Source organism: Brachyistius frenatus, unplaced genomic scaffold (assembly GCF_029030835.1).
Source record: "Brachyistius frenatus isolate BFR_SWC_R1_liver_20210118 unplaced genomic scaffold, ASM2903083v1 Contig_30, whole genome shotgun sequence".
In the NCBI taxonomy this organism is placed as follows: Eukaryota; Metazoa; Chordata; class Actinopteri; family Embiotocidae; genus Brachyistius; species Brachyistius frenatus.
The window spans coordinates 3,887,501-3,902,500 of record NW_027210629.1 but is presented as its reverse complement, the minus strand read 5'-3'; the positions used below and the strand labels follow the sequence as shown (position 1 = coordinate 3,902,500).

The 15,000-nt window shown below is 39.3% G+C and overlaps 1 protein-coding gene across 1 annotated transcript in view; it reads left to right on the top strand.

Annotated features, from left to right (window-relative positions):
* Positions 1 to 15,000, top strand: part of fbxl17 (F-box and leucine-rich repeat protein 17) — a 222,339-nt gene that overhangs the window by 156,270 nt on the left and 51,069 nt on the right. The window lies entirely within an intron of this gene.

Below are 15,000 nucleotides of genomic sequence, written 5' to 3'. Positions count from 1 at the left end.
TGTTTTTAAGGATTTACTTTTTACAAGGAGTATTGAATATAACAGAATCTGGAGATCTTTTTTGCAATTTATGTTAATTCTCGTTACCTTTGCAAATCAAAATACCCACAATCTGCTTTGTACAATACTTAAAACAAAAGTCTGTCTGGCATGAAGCATGTTTGCTTGAGTTTGATTGTCGGAAAGTTTAATTTGACTTTGAGTTCCATGTTCTTTCAACAGCTCCTCTTTGTGCTTGTTTCTCTTGCTATTATGTTAAATTAATGTGCCATTGTCTGAATGATTTACACGTTTAAAATTTCACAAAGGGACTAATTAGATACTTAACTAATGGGTCTCTTGCTTGTTTGTCAAATGTGTTTTTTCTTAAGTTTGATAACTTCTGTGAGATTATTTAACTCGATATGTTTTAGATGTTGTCTTTTACATGATCTTGCTTCAGTTGTCTATTTTTCAGCTATATGCTGTCTAAATGATTAGTTTATTGAAAATTGCACAAAGAGACTATCAAGATAAAAGAGAAAGAAGCCTTCTGCTTGTTAGTCCCATGATATTTTCTCTACTGTTTAGGGTCGAGAGTTTAGGCTCTGTTGCCATCTGATTTTGTTGTGGGCCTGCAAAACCCAGAGGCATTCAGTAGTGACCCTATACAGATGAACTTGACCTGCATGAGGTTGTAGTTGTACCCTTTACATACATATTGGCCTGCTTAAATGCATCTTCACTCCTATCCATTGATACGTTTTGCAGTTGCACTTTTCTTCTGTTTCCTAATTGGTTTTCTGTCTTTGCGGCCTTTGCTAATTTGTGATGTAGGTGGGTAATTGTAGTTAAAATGTCTGTTAAATTAAGCTGAATTCTCATCAAACTGGAGCAGTAGCATGTTGGGAGGAGAGTAAGAAACTCCTCACTAACAACATTGGGCTGTGAGGGGATTTTCATGTAATGGCCACACTAATACAGATCACATGTTGCACAACAGCTCAAAAATACTTCAGGCATTACAAATGGAGCAAAATACTGACAAGAGTCACACCCCGAAACATTTCATCTGTCTGGCCCCACAAACCTCTAAAGGTCTAGAAGAGCCTTTACAGTAAATAATTTCATACTATCCCTGTATGTGGCGAGCCAGCTGGAGAACAGTCCGAGCAAAAGTGTGCAGGCGTATTATACAGCCGGTGAGACACTTTCTTGCGTAGGGCACCATCTTTAAATGCAGAATCCATATCGTCTACATGCATCCACGATGCTGACCCATTCACATACATGCAATGGCAAACCATGTCATGATATGATATGATGGATTAATGTTAGACTGTGCACTTAGAGATACTCCAGAAATGTACAGCTCCAATATTGGCTTCTTTTTCTAACCTAACTGACTTCTATCACCTTTTGGGGAAACTTACATCTTTTGCCTTTCACTATAATAATACAACTGTGCCTATTCTGTTGTGGTTTTACTAAGTAGGAACAACATATCCGAATGCCAGGCACTAATTGCCCGAGGCTTCCCCAAACAAGTTGTGACTCTGCCATGTGTGTTGCAGAGTGTAGACTTCAATTGTTACTCTCCAACATGAGCTGCAGTTTACTGCCCATTTCTTATTTTCCCAGTTACAGTAACAAGAATCACCTTGACCTCTCTGAAACTGAACTGAACTGTTTCTGCAAGTGTGTGAAACATTATGTGGGCGTGTGTCTACTGGGGCTTGATTAATGACTCAGAGATCACAATAGTACATTAAACCAGGAATGTGCACAGCCACCCCCGTACATAACGTTCTCTCTCTCTGTGTCTCTCTAATCATTTTGACCAAGATGAATTGGTGATATCTGATCTTCTTCCTTCACTAATGACCCCTGTGGCCCTCTTTGGCCGACGATAGGGTCTGTGTGTATTTATGTTTGTGTGTGCATTTGTGTCCTTCCAGGACAGAGATGCCTGTCAAATGGAGCCCTGTGCTCTACCACAATGATTGGTGGATTTCCTGCTTCAGTCTCTGATAAAATTAAATAGCTGAAATGAGATTTTACATCTGCCGAGCCTGGCCTCTGTTTTTCCACCCATCTCCTGTGCTAATTATTTTTATTAATGGCCTCTCTGAGTGCATTTGAGATGTCCACAAGCCTCTTACGTTTGAGTGTTCTGTTTTTTCCTCCCAGCTTTTCCTTCCTGTGCTTTTATAGGAGCTTTGAGGACAGGAAGAGAGAGACATAAAGACGTGTTTAGATGGCAGAAAGAGGGAACTGGTGATATGTAATTTTACTCCAAGTGCAGATGGTTTTAACATATTATTTTGTAAGGAAGAGGAAACAAATAAAAAAAGTGAGGATAGAGCATTTTTGGCGTAACGATCTTGCTGAAAGCCTTATTAGTGCTATGGGGAAGAAGAAAAAAGAGCTTCTCTCTCATTCATCAAAGAACATCAAACTAATTAGCTTCAATAACATTTTGGTTGCAATCAAGGCAGTATAGAGACTGGTTAAACACCTGGATTTTGTGATGAACATTTTCTACGAGGTTGATGCATTTCAGCAACTGGGTTTCACACCTTTGATGGATGATAAATGATGGGCACACTACTAAGAGATTTTGTTAAACGCTAAAAGCATTCTGTCCAGATCTCGTCTGTCTTGCATGTCTTGTTTTCTATGATACTTAATCTTAGTAAACACATCCTTTTTGTCTATCTTTTCAAGCACTGACACTGTAACATGGGCCCATAAATAAAAAACAACTGAAGAAGAAGGATGTTTTTAGCACAGAAGATACAATTCACTTCTATTGTGAAAATAGAATAAATAAGACAAATGAACAATTCGTTAATAAATGGAATTAGAAAGATAAACAAAGTTTGTTCAACAATATAACACACTTTCCCGTTCATATCTCATACTTCACTTTTTAACATTTCTATATATCCATACTGTACAGAGGTACTGTCCAGAAACAACTTATGAAGTATGCCCTCGACTAATAAGACATGAGGAGTGCTCTGTTGTTCTTGGAGTCCAAAAACAAGGCAGCCATATGGAGTACATTTAGTATTACCCGGGGACCCAAGGTTATTGAGATAATACAAGTCATCTTTTCATAGGGGGACCCTACAGCTGAGTCTTGACCCTTTGTTTAAGAACTCCTAATCTACAAAGTGCCCACTTATCACTCTGGACTTCCAGGACTGCAAAGACACTTTTCAACACATTAGTCATTATACATTCAATTGTTAGGTTATAGTTAGTTTGAGTTGGAGATGGTGCGGTCTAGAAACAAATTTCCTGTGTTGTAGATTTTGTGAAAATAATATGTGGCATGTTTGAAAGTAAAGAAAGCCAGGCCTCTCCGAATCTCATGAGATCTGATGAGGGTTCAACTGAAGTTCCATGAGATCATTTTAAGGAAGTATTTTTAAAGGAATTAACATTTAAAAACAATGCATCCTTGCCCTCTCTTCCACTAACTGGAAAGATGCCATGTGGTGTCTCACCATAGTGATGTGATTTCCTGAACTTCATAACATACAACACATCCCCCCCCCCCTTTTTTTTTTTTTTTTTATTTTTTATAACTTTTCAAACATACTACAAAATAAAACAAACAAAATATGTTTAAGTTCTTTATCCCTCTTGTCACCCGGATGGCAGAGTTTCAGTTTGTCCATTTCCCTTGCAGAAATAAAAGTACCACTATAACGCGGGTGTGAAAGCCGATCCTGATGAGAAAACCTCCTGAGCCTCTCTCCCAGTGCTAATCAGATCTCTACACCGCCACTCTCTTCCACATTGACCGACTCATACACAGGCAGGCGCCCTCAATGTATCTTCAACACACCTGGATAGACAGTGATACCTCCTTGTTTCCTATCACTCTCGCGCTCATCGCCTGTGTGTGCTCCTTTTGTTCTTACGTCTGTGTGTTTTGCATTCACATGCATCCATTTGTGTGTCTGGACTATATGTGTGTGTGTGTGTGTGTGTGTGTGTGTGTGTGTGTGTGTGTGTGTGTGTGTGTGTGTGTGTGTGTGTGTGTGTGTGTGTGTGTGTGTGTGTGTGTGTGTGTGTGTGTGTGTGTGTGTGTGTGTGTGTGTGTGTGCAGCTACCTGCTCTTATCTTGTCCCTTGTAGCCCACCTGCTTTATCCAGAGACAAAAACAGAGACCCTTGGCACCTCCGTTCCTTACATATGGTAATTCTCCTCCTTCACCCACATGCCTCCCCACGATCCTTTACCTTGTCAGTCACGGCCTCCCGTGTACATCTGTGCGAATACAAGATCGAGTGAGACACCTGTGGGAGTCAGTGCACAAGAGAGAGAGGGAAGAAAAGAAGAGGCTTTGGTCTGCTTTTAGAGGACTTCAAGGAAAGCTGGTATAGAGTTGCGGAGTGGGAGGAATTATTTCAGGCTTCCAGAGTGATGGAAGTCAGAGGCCTCTTCTATTTTTGCATGTCCACTGTTAGGCGACTGACATATTGAACACTTACAATTCTCAGTTGAATCGTCATTCCAGAATATTAGCAGACTCAAACAAACACATCCTGCTATGTGCACTGCAAAACAGAAAATGGAATCTAAAGATGAAACTTTGTAGAAACCTGATGATATATCCAGTGTTTAAATCGGTTTACTTTCAGGTTCTGGGTTAGTTTTCCATAAACTTCCCTGACTGGCGTCTTCTTTCTAACAAGGGCTGCTGAAATTCTATACAGATTATTCAGGGGAAAATTCAGGATATTAAAAAAAATATCATAGAAATGGGAATTAAGAGTGTTCGAAATACTTCACGGCAGAAGATCTTCCTACTTTGCAACTTGATTGTCCGTAATAAGAAATCTTGACAACGACAGCCCATCGTCCAGACTGTTGTGATTGTGTTGTGTTGTTGTATAAGAAGGATTGAGCTACTCAGATTGTGCATTTCATTGTTATGTCCATCTGTATTTACCCATCTGTCAGCTTGTGGGATTATTGTTGTCATTCAATTTTTAGAGTCTTATTCTCTTATTTGATCATCCCCTTCGTAGCTCGCTCATAGTCAACAAGCATCTAAATTTTTCTCCCTTTTTTTTTTTTTTTGTGCTGCTTTCAATCCTGTTCCAAGACCAAACCCCTTCCTCCTCTTTTCCCCTCTCATCCCTCTTTCCATTCGTCTTTCAGCTCTTGCTTTCATCTGAGGTGCTTTACTCTAAATGCACTGAACATTGATAGATGGGGCTACCGTGCTCCTCCCCTCGAGCTAGAGAATGAAGTATGGCTGCTTGTGCATCTGTCCTGATGTGTGTGTGTGTGTTGCGTGACTCTGTGCTTGTTTACATGCCTTTGTATGAGCTTTTGTGTACTTTAACGGGTTTTCCTGGCCACTAGGGAAACGCGCTCGCTCCCTGGAGTGTCATAGTGCTTTTTACAAAATGTGGTTACTTAGCATAAAAGTGGCTGAAACAGCACAGTAACAGCTATAGCAACGATGAAAATGACTTGTGATTGTTATGCTTCCATGTACAGTATGATGAAGCCATTAGGGTATACTTAAAGCTCAAGAGTTTCCATGCTCGCTTTTGACCTCAAGCCAACATTCTCTTTTTATTATTCTGCACTATTTATGGGATTGATGTGTGTGTCAAAACCTTCAACACTAAATCCATTTCTTGCAAGCCCTCGTTTCATAGCATGGTGTCATTTTTTTAAATGCCACACAATATTGGGATTGGCACACTAAAGAAAAGTGATGAGGACTGAAATGAGATGATCAGTTATTGTATATTCATGCGCCAAGATCAAACCTCAACTTCCATCTCTTTCTTTCTATATCTCTATTTCACTTGGAGCACTTGTTTGTTTCCCTATGTCTTTTATTTATTTATTTACCGAGCAGTTATTCACCACCATACAGTCCAGGGGCTGTGAAACATAATGTGATGTAAACTTGGATAGTGTAATAGCTTGTTTGCTCCTCTCTGTCTGGCATTCAGTAGGTAAATAATGTAACTCTAAGAGCATTCGATTAAAATGCGCAGAGCGGTATGGCAGATTTATGTGGGCTGCAGAGGGGAGCGAGTCAATAGACAATCTTCGTCTGTTTGTATCACCAGTGTCAGTGCAGTTCTGTATGTGTACATGTGTGTGTTTTGATCATGTCAAAGGTTGTGGTTTCTTGGTGTGCAAGTAGGTAAGGGGAAATGCATGGCCATACAACAGGATACAATTTTATATACCTTGGTGTTAGAAAAAGACTGGCAGACACATTTTTAGTTTGATGTTAGCCTGTTAGGTTTGTTTGAATCCAGCTAAGAGACCATCAAAAATCATGCTCATGCTCTTGTCTTGTTTTACTTTATTTTAGGAGCTGTCCGTATGCTGAAAACAATTGAGAAATTGATTGAGAAATTATACTACATGGACTAGGAAGAAGCATAAAGACGTAAAAAATATTTACTTTTGTTCAGCAGTGGTCAGTGAATATTAGCATATAATTGAATTGAAGAGTTCAATTATTTTGTATTCACCTGGTGCCTTAAATGTTGAAGAGTGCAGCCATCACAACACAACTTGACAGGAAAACTACCCGGGCGTGATCTTCCTGACATCAACTCAATTAAGCATAAAACAATGGAAGCAGAGGTAGCCAAGCCCATAGGCCGACTCCCCTGACCCCTTTCCATATCACGCCGTGACCCTAAAAACCAACGGAGCAGCAGTAGTACACACACACACACACGCACGCACGCACGCACGCACGCACGCACGCACACACACACACACACACACACACACACACACACACACACACACACACACACACACACACACACACACACAGACAGACAGGCACACTCACAAAAGAAATGCACCTACCAGGGAAATTCATAACCTCTGCATTTTCTCCTCAAGGGCTAAGGGACACAATGAGATGGAGGAGGAAGAGAGTAACATATGTTGCACAATGCTACTGGACACGGAGAGGGCAGAGACTCATAAAGTGGGTTATTATCTCTGCAAATCAATGAGAGTACCTGAGCCCCGGGGAAAACAACCAATGTTACGACGAGCTCAGAGCTCCACTTCAGCGTTACTGTAAGACCACCTGACTGCTGGAGCACTGGGTGCTGATATTTGCACTGTTATCAATAGCTGCACCTAAGAATTAATTTGACTATCAATTTACCTACCTATTATTTTCTTTATTAATATTTTTTTTCATTTAGTTTATGAATTGACAAGAAAAGGTGGAATAAAAAGGGGCTGTTTCACCTTACGATTGTTTTTTCCAACCAACAATCCAAAACACAAAGGAGCCCAATTGATACGAATATTAAAAGGAAGAAAATACCCACTTTTGTTAAAATATTACAAAAAAAATGTTGTTTAGCAAAATTGGTTAAATGGATGGAATTGAAATTCATATTTCCTTTAAACTGCAGTAAGAAAACCCTTAAAAGTAAAGCATGTTTCTATCTGAAAGCTTTGGCTCTAGCCATGGAAACTGCAAGGCAGCCTTTCTGTGGAGAATAAAAGCAATGACCACTTTCCCACCATTTGCAAGTTTGGAAAGTTCATTAGATGATATACAGGGAAATTGAGAGGGTGACGGGTTAGGTGGGAGCGGAAACAGCTTGAGAGGTTGGACTTGAAGTGACACAGAGGGAAGGCATTTAACTGCATGAACGCCACTCAAGTGTATAAGTCCTCTTATATAGGGTTCCAATCTACAGATTCTTCATAGTGTGGAGTCTATAAATTGAGATTTCCATTTCCTTACATCAGCCTGTGGTGGTATTTGCAGATTGGGGAGCAGTGCAAAGAGGCTGAAATTGAATTAGTTTCCATATATTGTCCTCTCCTCCTCTTTCTCCCACTAAGCCCTGTGGTCTATCCACTGTTTGCCTTATGGGGGAGAAAAGTGAGGGGGGCTTAAGCTGTGAAGGTTTGGGCTTATGCTGTCTACCATCTTACTGGTCACACACAAACACACTCCCATACTTTCACACACACACACACACACACACACACACACACACACACACACACACACACACACACACACACACACACACACACACACACACACACACACACACACACGCACGCACGCACACACGCATTTGCTTAGGGGATTACAGCCAGGCGAGCCTCGTGCGCATTTACACACAAAAACGCAAACACAATCACACCGGCAGTACAACACATATTATAGGCACAATTTTGAGCTCATGCTAATATCTTCCTTTGCTCACGCTATCAAAATTTCGGCACACACACTTTGCCATAACTTTTGGTAAAAAAAAAAAAAAAAAGCTTACGCCTGTGCTATGTTAGGCTTAAGTCTGCGGAGGGGACGGATTGAAATGACTTGGGTGTGTGTGTTTATATACAGATTTACATGTAAATGTGTGTTTGCCTCTGTGTACACAGATGTATGTGTCCCTCTGCTTGAATGTGCGCATCGTGCCAAAGAATGTAATCATGTCGCTATGAGCTGCAGGATGACAACACTGTTTCCGTTCTAGAAAGAGGTAGCTTTCGTAACGATAGGCCCCATGTGTGTTTATGAAGCTTTGATATAAATGGTCCATTTGTTCCATCTCTATCTCACTTACACCATCTCTCCCTGTTTCTCTCAGGCCTGTAGTTCCTAATAACAGCGTGCTTTAAGTGTGCCCGTGGGACTCAATAACACCAAGCTGTGTAAGTGTGTAGAAGATGCCCCTGTTATTGCTGGCTATAAGGAATTTGTTTATAGAAGTGAGACATTGCATTTTCTTATTAGTTCCATTGTGTGTGTCGCTGTGTGTGTCTGGATATGACAAGTATATCTCAAGAGGCAGCATCACCTCCACTGTGCCACAGCCTCCGAGTAGCACTGATACAGCCCGTGGACAGGTGTAAAATGCTCAGCATTGCTATAATGACTTAGAGGCTCCTCTTTCTCACTGTGGTTATCTCATTTTATTTTCTTGGGCCTTGCTCTCTTTTTCTGTCCCCCTCTCCCCGTCTTCCTCCTCCTCATCTGTCTCAAGTGTGAATGGAGATGTCCTCCAGGTTATGTGGGTGTTGATGTATTTGGGAGTGTTTAATAGTTGAAGTAGTCAGTTGTGGCTTCTATAGTTAGCTCTGGTTTAGCAGAGCCCTTTAGGGAGTACGGATGTCACAAGAACTGATACCCAGTTGGTACCAAAATTCTGAAAACACAACAGTACTTAAAGAAAAAGATATACTATTTCTGCGCTCTTGTTTCATTTCAGCTCAGTGCAAGACTTTCTTCTGTATTTTGCTGTAATTGAGGGCCACCCCATCTTTCCTCTGTCTCTCTGCTCTGTTTCACAAAGGGCTATACACACACACACACACACACACACACACACACACACACACACACACACACACACACACACACACACACACACACACACACACACACACACACACACACACACACACACACACAATGCTTAACACATGAAATACAAGTGCAACAAAAGCCCCCCAAATTAATTCGTCAATTTAATGTTGACCCCAAACTTTAGAAATTCAGGCCAAACTATACCTGGTCTACTTTTATTCATTTCTTCGTCTTTCTCTTGATTTTTTTATTTTTTATTTTGATGTGGTATTTTCATGACTTTTCAGCGTTTCTGCAACAAAAACAAAATACAGACATTGTCTAAAAGAACATTAATAAATCTCAGGTGAGGTTCTTTTCGAAGATTTCAAGAGAATTTTCATATTTACATAAAAATAAATGATTTGAACTACATTATACATATTACCTGGATGCCACAAACTAGGATTCATAATATGCTGCTGTTGAACTTAACTACGGTCATTTGTGTGTGTTAAAACAAATTCCCGTTCGTTTTACTAATCTGGTTTACAATAGACCAATTAACAGAAGAACTGCTATACACTCTATCCTGATACTGCAGACATTACTGGAATATAAATAAAGATACAAAAGAAATCTAAGTAATGAATTAAACCATGAACAAATATTAAGATGGGATCTCCTGGTCCGAACATACTCCAAGTCTCCGAATGCAAAGTATCACCGATGAATTGTGCAAATGTGTGAGCTATGACCTTTTAAAGTGGTAATCTTAAGAGATTTTCATTTACATAAATATGTGTTAAGTCATGATCACCGATTGAAGTAAAACAATGGTGAGTGAGCCCACTGAAGACAGGCCTTGTTTTTGCAGTATTACATTCTTTGGAAAAATCACAAATGCATTCACATATTGAATGTAGCTGTTTTAGTGAGATTCGGTAGTTTTAGATTTCTAAAAAGGCACAATGCCGAAGCTACACGTAACTGCATGACAATCCCAGAGGCTGTTGTTGCTGCAGGGCAGCTCTTTGATTTAGATGTATTCTTCGCAGATGAGTCTTAAGGAATGCTTCTTTTTTTTTTTTTTAAGCCCGATCGGCAGGCACCTTTTTCCTATAATCTCCGAAGAAGTGTACATGTAACTACTTAAACTTAAAATAACGTTGGCTGTGATTTATTTTTTTTAATATGCTGTTGTGAAGGTCTTTGTATTGAGATTGTTTCTACAGTATATGACATAATTCCTTAGATTATTAAGGTCACTTTGATTCCAGAGCTAATATTAACCACATTCTCAAGGATAACGGTTGTCAGTGTTGATTCTGTCAAAATAAAAACAAATAAAGTTGGCTATGAATAGGCCTACTTTATTGGAAAATGTAGTGAGGAGACAGATGCAGATGTCTTCCATTCAGGACACAAAAGTTGAGTGAATTATTCTATCATTTCTTCTTTACAATCAAAGAAATTTCAAACATGCAAAACCATGATAACATAATGTCACATGTGGCCAGATTTTTTTTTGTAATAGCTCAGCGTTATGTGTTTGAATTTCAGTTCACAAAAAAAATGAACTGCAAAATAATTTATGTTTCTTTTCAATTTGAACAGTTAAATAAAAAAAAAAAAAATTGCAATGTATTAGCAATTTGCTTCAAGGTAATAGCAACGTGCTTTCATTTAGATCAATAATCTACTGTTCAGTTTTACCTGAAATTACAAACTTTCTTTCTGCAAGGTCATTCACCCTCTCGTTTTTCTACATCTGTATATTTGAGAGATAATGCCACTGCTAATCCCTGGCAAGGTCAGCACTTGTATTGGGTGATTATCCCCTACTGTTTATTCATACTTCCTGCTGATGTCATTTCCTCTTGCTGGCTCTGACCTTTGACCTGTCATTTACCTCCTATTGTTGCCATGTTTTACTGCACCGCTGTCTGAGAGAACATCCCTGTCTTTTTCTCTGCACGATTCCTCTGCTTACAGGAAGGTTATTGGAGTATCTAAATGCAAAATCTATTTGTCCTTAAAGGTCAATTTTCATTTAGATTCCTAATAGCAGCTTTCATTTTCTTTTCTCACTGCATTTTTCAGTGGCTCCACAAGTCACTTTTATTCGCTGTCATTCTTTTTTCTCCTCCCGTCCTTACGGTTTCCTCTCATGCTCTTACTTCATTGTTTGACAAAAGCACTGTACATCATTCAGTTGACAGGGAATGGCCATAATACATAATGCATCGGCCATGTTTAAATGGCTTAGCTCATGACTCTTAAAGGTGTTTTAGCAGCAGTTCTGGCAAGTAGCCACAGTGTCACACAGGGTGTTGGCTATTACCCCTCATCATTTGATCAATGGCACTGATAAAACAGAGCAAACCTCCTACAGTATACTTGGTGTGTGGATTTTTGTGTGTATGTACGTGATTATATGATAAAAGTCATGTGTAAATTGCCATTCTTTAAACATAAAAGACAGCGGGAAGTTGCTGTCGTGGCACAGCCGTGATTTACTGCAAAACGGCATATGTGCTTTATTCAGCATGTGTCTGTTTTGCATAATGTTCCGGATCTGCATGGGATTGTTAGATTGGCAGTGAGGTTGCTACCCCCATGTTGAAGCTTTAACTTTCCTCGGTAAAAGACAGAACTTATTTTCGGTGTCTCTTAACAAGAAAAATGCCCAAGTTATTTTGAAAGCCCCTGTGAAAAATAAATGCATCCAGTGTTATAAAGGCCCTACTTCTTTTATTTTCAATGTTAGTTTCCAGACCTTTAATTGTTATAACATAATTACTATATTTAAGCGAGTAATGTTTTTTTGGTGGGCTAGATTAATGATGGGGAATCAATTTTGGTTAATCATTACCATAGCCTTCCCAGACACTAATATTTCATGATCTTGTAAAGCTCAATTTAAACATGCAGTAATATTAACAATAATTTGATATGGTTTGCCTCCAAAGAACTGCATCCTAATTGGAGCATTTTGAACTGCTTCATCTTTCACCAACGGATGAAAGCTTTTCTGTAAATTATGTTTTTATCGAAGAAAATCATGTTTGAATGCAAGGCTGTTTTTTTTTTTTTTTTAAAGGTTTTAAACCCATTTGCAATTAACTTTGTCATGACAAGATAAATTGTTTCAACTTATTATTTTTTTATGAAAAATATCTCAAGGCACATACATCTCTCACAGAATAAATGAATATTGTTTTCAATTAGTTGCTTAAAACAAATCCGACTGACTATTTGAAGTGACCTAAGGCTACCAATCCCGTTGCCCTGGCTTATGAGTTCAGGTTAATGCATGAAAAAGCAGGTGAAAAGTGATTAAACTCCTTGGGGGTGAGATAGAATAGATGATTAACTATGTGAATTCGTTCAAAGTTAATTGAAATTTCAAAATGTTCTATCAGAATGAAATATTGCTTCAAGATGTGGCATATGTCCCCTGCAGATGGCCTACTGTCCTGATATTGTGATTGGCCAAAGCCACTGTGGTGACTTTAAAACATTAAAGAAAAGCTTCATAGTTTCCAAGTCTGTCAAGTCAGGTCTCCATATGCAGACAGGTTTCACTTGCTGTAATCAGTCCTTCTGTTCATATTTGATACTAAGAGATCCCTTATGTGATTCCAGCAACAAATCGTCCAACCCATGCAACCAAATACAACCACAGGAGTGTTTCCTAAAGTAGCGCCCTTGTTAGGGTTAGGCATAAAAACACTTGGTTAGGGTTCGGGAAAGATAATGGTTTGGGTTAAAATGATGACTTGAACTTTGTTGTGTGTTAAAGTTAGTTCTTCTTCAGTTGCTTCCTTGAAGTCATGCAACTTTTATCGTCATGGAAACAGCAAACAGTTTTAAAAAATTGTCCTGACTTGTCGCTGGAAACAGGAAGTGAACACCGGTCTCTGCTGTCCACTTTTGTATTTAACCATCCATCTTATACTCCTCCTAACAAGGAAAAACTTACATGTCATAAGAACACTAGATTTTCTTTACTTGGACGGCTGCTTGAGGTTCCTTAACTTTACAACAAAAACTGTGAATCGTGTGCATAAAAGATGTTTTTCATGCAACCAGTGTTTTTTTTTTTTTTTGGCAGTCTCAATTTCAGTGAGTCATGGGTGAAAAATGGGAAAATGGCTTAAAATTTGATTAGTAATACTTTGTCAAATCAAGTGGATACAGTATGCAAGATGTACAGTACATTCACTCGTCACTCCTTGTTTCACTGTTGAGACTGTTGAGATTCAGCAACAAAAAGGGCGTCTTTGTTCTAAAAAGACTGTGACTTTAGAAGATGCCCCATAACATGCATTGCAGAGGTCTCTTACTTGCTTCAGATAAAATGTTGAATACATGTTTCTGTGGAATTAGGTTAATTTTTTTGCCCATCACAAACATTGAAAGAGCTTTTTTTTGGAAGAAATAATTTTGTGGCCTGGAGGAGTGATTACAGCTACAGCTTGAGAACATATCCTTTAATTGGTTCAGTTACGAATGCTGGGAGCCACTCAATGTGACCGCAGACCTCTCAAGTGATCATATAATCAGGAATTAGGTTTTTGAATACATGTGATAGGAGAAATGTCCCTTTTTCACTGTGGTGGCTGCATAATTCTACCGTTCATCACATTCTTCTCACACTTGTCGCCACCTCGTTGTTCTTGTTTGGTACTCAAGTCTGTCCACGCTTCGCTTCCTCTTTACATATTGTAATCTTTCCCTTTTGTTTTACCTTGTCCTGCTCCTATCCCCTCTCCTTCTGTTATCAGTCTGTCCTGTAAAGCTTAATTTACAGAGCCGCCCTAATCAGATGTGTACCAGTGGAGGGCAGTTTGTGCGAGCAGTGTGTGGCCTGACAGATAGCATGGCTTAGCAGAAGGGGAGCGCATTGTAAGCCCTCAATTATATGCCTGACACCGAGACACAAGAAAGAGACACTCGGGAAACCTGTTTGTGTTTTTGCTCATGAGTTTGAGTGTCATTTTTGAGTGTGAGTGGCTTTATATGCTTATTGTAGTGTTTGCTGCAAAGCGTTTGTGGAGTGAAAGAAAGGCGGGCATAGCGAATAACTGATTACAGAGTGAGTACATACTTTTAACACCAATGTATCTTAAGTTGTAGCAAGTGTTCATTGTGCGTGTACTTTCTGTATTCATTTCCTTTGCTGTATTATTTAATTTTACTTCGCAAAAGAGATCTTAATGAGATTACCTGATTAAATACAGGTTAAGTGATGTGATACTCTCCTCCAGTTATTCACACTATCACTATCAATATTGCTGTCTCCACTTAAACTTACTGAATAAACCAGTGAAGTAAAATTCAGGACTGTTCTCTTTGAGAGTTCATGGGCACTCCGGAAAATGAGAGGTATCACTAAGTAGCCTAAACAGGTGGGTTAATGAGGGGGTAAGGTAGAAATAAGTACAATCCACAATGTGTTCACATGACAACTGAACTATATTTTACAATATTAATGTGTTTTTGAATTAGTTTTTTAAGGAATGTTACTAAAACCTTCATCCGCAACCTCCAAACTAAACAGGAGCTCAGTGTTAATAGCACGGGGGGGCTATGCAGATCCCATCCTTTTCCTTTCTACTTTCAAGGCTATTGAAAGCTTATGGCGAGGCTCTGTGGCGCTGGGCCCACAGAGACAG